This window comes from Schistocerca cancellata, unplaced genomic scaffold, assembly GCF_023864275.1.
Source record: "Schistocerca cancellata isolate TAMUIC-IGC-003103 unplaced genomic scaffold, iqSchCanc2.1 HiC_scaffold_227, whole genome shotgun sequence".
In the NCBI taxonomy this organism is placed as follows: domain Eukaryota; kingdom Metazoa; phylum Arthropoda; class Insecta; order Orthoptera; family Acrididae; genus Schistocerca; species Schistocerca cancellata.
The window spans coordinates 618-7,500 of NW_026046249.1; the positions used below are offsets into that span (position 1 = coordinate 618).

The 6,883-nt window shown below is 55.4% G+C and overlaps 1 non-coding gene and 1 pseudogene across 1 annotated transcript; both read right to left on the reverse strand.

Annotated features, from left to right (window-relative positions):
* Nucleotides 1–1,047: 1,047 nt before the first annotated feature.
* Nucleotides 1,048–1,204, reverse strand: LOC126112818 (5.8S ribosomal RNA; annotated as a pseudogene).
* Nucleotides 1,205–1,554: 350 nt separating this feature from the next.
* Nucleotides 1,555–3,461, reverse strand: LOC126112811 (small subunit ribosomal RNA). The gene has a single exon (XR_007524552.1). It is a non-coding gene; the product is annotated as a small subunit ribosomal RNA (ribosomal RNA).
* Between the last annotated feature and the right edge of the window lie 3,422 nt (nucleotides 3,462–6,883).

The window sequence follows — 6,883 nt, forward strand, 5'->3', positions numbered from 1 at the left end:
CGAGCCAACAGCGGCGCGGGTCCGGGGCCGGGCCAGGTAGGTCCGTCATCCGGGAAGAACCGCGCGCGCTTGCCGGGAGCCCGAGCGCCCAAAGGGGCGAATCGACTCCTCCAGATATACCGCCGAGCAGCCAGCCAGGACACCGGGGGCTCTGCCCAACAGACGCGAACCGAGGCCCGCGGAAGGACAGGCTGCGCACCCGGGCCGTAGGCCGGCACCCAGCGGGTCGCGACGTCCCTACTAGGGGAGAAGTGCGGCCCACCGCACACCGGAACGGCCCCACCCCGCGGCGAGTGGAAAGGCAACCGGACACGACCCCGCCGCGGATTGCTCCGCGCGGGCGGCCCGGCCCCATCTGCCGAGGGCGGGAGCCAGTGGCCGGATGGGCGTGAATCTCACCCGTTCGACCTTTCGGACTTCTCACGTTTACCCCAGAACGGTTTCACGTACTTTTGAACTCTCTCTTCAAAGTTCTTTTCAACTTTCCCTCACGGTACTTGTTCGCTATCGGTCTCGTGGTCATATTTAGTCTCAGATGGAGTTTACCACCCACTTGGAGCTGCACTCTCAAGCACCCGACTCGAAGGAGAGGTCCCCGCCGACGCTCGCACCGGCCGCTACGGGCCTGGCACCCTCTACGGGCCGTGGCCTCATTCAAGTTGGACTTGGGCTCCGGCGCGAGGGCGTCGGGGTAGTGACCCTCCAAACACCACATGCCACGACAGGCGGCAGCCTGCGGGTTCGGTGCTGGACTCTTCCCTGTTCGCTCGCCGCTACTGGGGGAATCCTTGTTAGTTTCTTTTCCTCCGCTTAGTAATATGCTTAAATTCAGCGGGTAGTCTCGCCTGCTCTGAGGTCGTTGTACGAGGTGTCGCACGCCACACCGCCAGCCGGCTGTGCACGCTACCGAGAAAGTACCGGTATGCGAACCGCCAGGCGACGGGCGCGCATCGCACGTTTGAGGAGACGCGGCCGGCCCCACAGGCGGCCACGACACTCCCAGGTCTCCGAAGCGGGACAAACGCCGCGCGCTTCAGTATACGTAGCCGACCCTCAGCCAGACGTGGCCCGGGAACGGAATCCATGGACCGCCAATGTGCGTTCGAAACGTCGATGTTCATGTGTCCTGCAGTTCACATGTCGACGCGCAATTTGCTGCGTTCTTCATCGACCCACGAGCCGGAGTGATCCACCGTCCTGGGTGATCTTTTTCATTTAGTTTCCACTGTCTCTTCAAGACAGTTGCATAGGCGGGACTGAGGCGTTTGACGGCCCCTGTTCCAGCATTCCTGTGTCCAACGGCCTCACGGCCGATGGGCGTCGTACGGCTCCACACCGGAGCGGACAGGCACTCGGGCGAAAGTCATTCAAAACCGGCGCGAGGCGCCAGGTGCCGCAGGCCAGCCGCTCCAGAGCTTCAGCGCTCGTACCACACAACATTTCCGTTAGTTTGAGAGGCACGCGTGGTTCCGCACGCGGCGCACGGCTGCTGCCGTACAGGTAGCGTGTTGCGCCGACACGACACGCACATCGAAAGACATGCAGTCTAGTCGGTAATGATCCTTCCGCAGTTCACCTACGGAAACCTTGTTACGACTTTTACTTCCTCTAAATGATCAAGTTTGGTCATCTTTCCGGTAGCATCGGCAACGACAGAGTCGATGCCGCGTACCAGTCCGAAGACCCTCACTAAATCATTCAATCGGTAGTAGCGACGGGCGGTGTGTACAAAGGGCAGGGACGTAATCAACGCGAGCTTATGACTCGCGCTTACTGGGAATTCCTCGTTCATGGGGAACAATTGCAAGCCCCAATCCCTAGCACGAAGGAGGTTCAGCGGGTTACCCGACCTTTCGGCCTAGGAAGACACGCTGATTCCTTCAGTGTAGCGCGCGTGCGGCCCAGAACATCTAAGGGCATCACAGACCTGTTATTGCTCAATCTCGTGCGGCTAGAAGCCGCCTGTCCCTCTAAGAAGAAAAGTAATCGCTGACAGCACGAAGGATGTCACGCGACTAGTTAGCAGGCTAGAGTCCTCGTTCGTTATCGGAATTAACCAGACAAATCGCTCCACCAACTAAGAACGGCCATGCACCACCACCCACCGAATCAAGAAAGAGCTATCAATCTGTCAATCCTTCCGGTGTCCCGGGCCTGGTGAGGTTTCCCGTGTTTGAGTCAAATTAAGCCGCAGGCTCCACTCCTGGTGGTGCCCTTCCGTCATTCCTTTAAGTTTCAGCTTTGCAACCATACTTCCCCCGGAACCCAAAAGCTTTGGTTTCCCGGAGGCTGCCCGCCGAGTCATCGGAGGAACTGCGGCGGATCGCTGGCTGGCATCGTTTATGGTTAGAACTAGGGCGGTATCTGATCGCCTTCGAACCTCTAACTTCGTTCTTGATTAATGAAAACATACTTGGCAAATGCTTTCGCTTCTGTTCGTCTTGCGACGATCCAAGAATTTTCACCTCTAACGTCGCAATACGAATGCCCCGCCTGTCCCTATTAATCATTACCTCGGGTTCCGAAAACCAACAAAATAGAACCGAGGTCCTATTCCATTATTCCATGCACACAGTATTCAGGCGGGCTTGCCTGCTTTAAGCACTCTAATTTGTTCAAAGTAAACGTGCTGGCCCACCCAGACACTCAATAAAGAGCACCTTGGTAGGATTTCAACGGGGTCCCGCCTCGGGACGCACGAACACGCACGAGGCGGTCGCACGCCTTCGGCTCGCCCCACCGGCAGGACGTCCCACGATACATGCCAGTTAAACACCGACGGGCGGTGAACCAACAGCGTGGGACACAATTCCAACTACGAGCTTTTTTAACCGCAACAACTTTAATATACGCTATTGGGAGCTGGAATTACCGCGGCTGCTGGCACCAGACTTGCCCTCACAATAGATACTCGTTAAAGGATTTAAAGTGTACTCATTCCGATTACGGGGCCTCGGATGAGTCCCGTATCGTTATTTTTCGTCCACTACCTCCCCGTGCCGGAGTGGGTAATTTGCGCGCCTGCTGCCTTCCTTGGATGTGGTAGCCGTTTCTCAGGCTCCCTCTCCGGAATCGAACCCTGATTCCCCGTTACCCGTTACAACCATGGTAGGCGCAGAACTACCATCGACAGTTGATAAGGCAGACATTTGAAAGATGCGTCGCCGGTACGAGGACCGTGCGATCAGCCCAAAGTTATTTCAGAGTCACCAAGGCAAACGGACCGGACGAGCCGACCGATTGGTTTTGATCTAATAAAAGCGTCCCTTCCATCTCTGGTCGGGACTCTGTTTGCATGTATTAGCTCTAGAATTACCACAGTTATCCAAGTAACGTGGGTACGATCTAAGGAACCATAACTGATTTAATGAGCCATTCGCGGTTTCACCTTAATGCGGCTTGTACTGAGACATGCATGGCTTAATCTTAAGCATATGACTACTGGCAGGATCAACCAGGGAGCTGCGTCAACTAGAGCTGAGCAGCCGGCCGCCCGGGAGTGTGTCCCGGGGGCCCGCGCGAACACGCAAGCGTCCGCTCAATTATTCTGCAAACAGGAGGAGGCTGGGCTCCCCTGCACAATACACCTCGAAACCCTCTCAGGTCCCGGCGGCGCGCAGCGCCGTCCTAAGTACTTGGTCGGGTTCGAGAGAGGCGCAATCGCCCGGAGTTAGGCGAGTAGACGCTTTAGGTGTGCGACCACCCGTGCTCCCAACTGAGCTTGCCGCTGCCGACAGAGGCCCGGGAGCGTGCTGTCGTGGCATTGCCGGCGGGAGACAACACGCGCCACCTACGGTGACCGGCAGCTCCAACGCCAGCGCCACAGAAGGGCAAAGGCCCCACGTGGGTGCCGAAGCGAACTCTCCCAGCACAGCGCACGTGCCAACACGTCCGCACAACTGCGATACAAACCACCAGCGAGAACCGCTGGGGCGACCGAGCAGCAGACGGCGTCGCGGCGCCGAGTGCCGGGCGGCGGCGCATCCTCAACGCACACAGTCCTCAATCGGACCAGCACACTGCAGATGTCCACCGCGCTTCGCACCGGGTCCGCGAGGACCCACTTTGGCTGCACGGCGCCGCGCGCAGGGTGCCCCGGCGCGCAGCTGCGCCGCCTGCCGCGTCCGTCGGCCGGCGCGCCTGCCACTGGGCGCCCCCACCAGCCGGCTGTAGCGCGTGCGCCCACGCACCGCGCGGCCAGCACGCCGGGCGGCCCCCCCTCACCGGCCGGGGGACAGTCCCACCCACCCACAGCCGCGTATCGCTTCACACCCAGATTCACATTCACGTTCGTTGGTATGGTGGGGACCGCTTCGTAGCTGTACCGATCGTTGCCCTCACAGATGTACCTCCAGCAAGATCAACCGCACCACAACGGGTTACCAGTTGTTCATTTGCGTAACGTCACCAGTAAACGTACACGTCCATCCCCGTTTGCAAAGTCAACTATTATTGCATGCCTGCCTGTCAGGTGTCAAGACACACTACATTCGCTCACATCCACGCAACAAAATGTGCCCGACTAGAGGGCACGTGGAAGGTGCCCCCGTACATATGCGATCTCCATTGCGCGACCAACTGTCAACCGGCCTCTGTAGCATGTCGCAGATGTGGAACGCGGGGCACCGTGCTATCACATTGTGTGAGAAGAGACTACTACGTCTGCATACACGCGCCACTACATGAACAGACGGCTCATGCTGATCGCCATCCACTGCGTCCATTACTCCCACACGTCTCTATGGCGTACCACACTGCAATGCAGCTGTTATGGGGAGATGACACATAGCTGTGTACACAACATTCTGAGCCGGTTGCGGTTGGACAACAATACATTAATGTAACGTGTCATATGCCAATTACAGAGCAGGGTAAGGCACAACGTGGGTTAGGTTAAGGCACAACGTGGGTTAGGTTAAGGCACAACGTGGGTTAGGTTAAGGCACAACGTGGGTTAGGTTAAGGCACAACGTGGGTTAGGTTAAGCCACAACGTGGGTTAGGTTAAGCCACAACGTGGGTTAGGTTAAGGCACAACGTGGGTTAGGTTAAGGCACAACGTGGGTTAGGTTAAGGCACAACGTGGGTTAGGTTAAGGCACAACGTGGGTTAGGTTAAGGCACAACGTGGGTTAGGTTAAGCCACAACGTGGGTTAGGTTAAGCCACAACGTGGGTTAGGTTAAGCCACAACGTGGGTTAGGTTAAGCCACAACGTGGGTTAGGTTAAGCCACAACGTGGGTTAGGTTAAGCCACAACGTGGGTTAGGTTAAGCCACAACGTGGGTTAGGTTAAGCCACAACGTGGGTTAGGTTAAGCCACAACGTGGGTTAGGTTAAGCCACAACGTGGGTTAGGTTAAGCCACAACGTGGGTTAGGTTAAGCGCACAACGTGGGTTAGGTTAAGCCACAACGTGGGTTAGGTTAAGCCACAACGTGGGTTAGGTTAAGCCACAACGTGGGTTAGGTTAAGCCACAACGTGGGTTAGGTTAAGCCACAACGTGGGTTAGGTTAAGCCACAACGTGGGTTAGGTTAAGCCACAACGTGGGTTAGGTTAAGCCACAACGTGGGTTAGGTTAAGCCACAACGTGGGTTAGGTTAAGGCACAACGTGGGTTAGGTTAAGGCACAACGTGGGTTAGGTTAAGGCACAACGTGGGTTAGGTTAAGGCACAACATGGGGGTAGATTGCGGTACAAATGCGTTACATTGCGGTGCAAATTGCGTTACATTGTGGTGCAAATTGCGTTACATTGCGGTGCAAATTGCGTTACATTGCGGTGCAAATTGCGTTACATTGCGGTGCAAATTGAGTTACATTGCGGTGCAAATTGAGTTACATTGCGGTGCAAATTGAGTTACATTGCGGTGCAAATTGAGTTACATTGCGGTGCAAATTGAGTTACATTGCGGTGCAAATTGAGTTACATTGCGGTGCAAATTGAGTTACATTGCGGTGCAAATTGAGTTACATTGCGGTGCAAATTGAGGTAGGTTAAGGTGCAACACAGGTTAGGTTAAGGTGACATAGGTTAGGTTAAGGTGACATAGGTTAGGTTAAGGTGACATAGGTTAGGTTAAGGTGACATAGGTTAGGTTAAGGTGACATAGGTTAGGTTAAGGTGACATAGGTTAGGTTAAGGTGACATAGGTTAGGTTAAGGTGACATAGGTTAGGTTAAGGTGACATAGGTTAGGTTAAGGTGACATAGGTTAGGTTAAGGTGACATAGGTTAGGTTAAGGTACAAACTGGGTTGTGTTATGGTACACATTGCGTTGTAGTACAGTACACGTTAGGTTTGGGTACGGTACACAATGTGGTATGGGATGGCGTGTTGTGGGGGGGGGGGGGGGGGGTGAGGTTCGTTGATATCGACCGTAGGACGTGGATGCCCGAGGCAGCGTCAGTGTGTCAAAGGAGTTATGTCACGTCGGGATGCGCTTTCCGCCAGTGAGAGGGGGGGGCGAGCCGTGTCTGTGGTTGCGGCAGACCTGTGTGTTTCATTCCTGCCAGTGTGTTTGTGCTGTAAGACGAGGCAGTGTGGTGATGTTGGGTGCACCCCTGTGTAGGACATGTGTGGGTGTTGGTGGCTTATCTGAGCAATTGTGGTTGTCGGACGAGTGGGATATTCTGTTTTATGATTGGACCTCCTGGCCTGGTTATCATAGTCTGGTTGGTGTACTGTGGCGGATAGGATGCACCGGACGTTGGTCCATGCCGGTGCTTAATTATTGTATCTGTGTTTGTTACAGGCAGAGAGTAGTGTGTGATAGAGTGTGTGGGTGATAGAGTGTGCGGGTGACGTGTGGTTCGTTTTGTTTGCACAGACGTTCAGCATGTATAGGGGCATTTGCGTATTTGATCTATCTATGTGGGCCTGCAT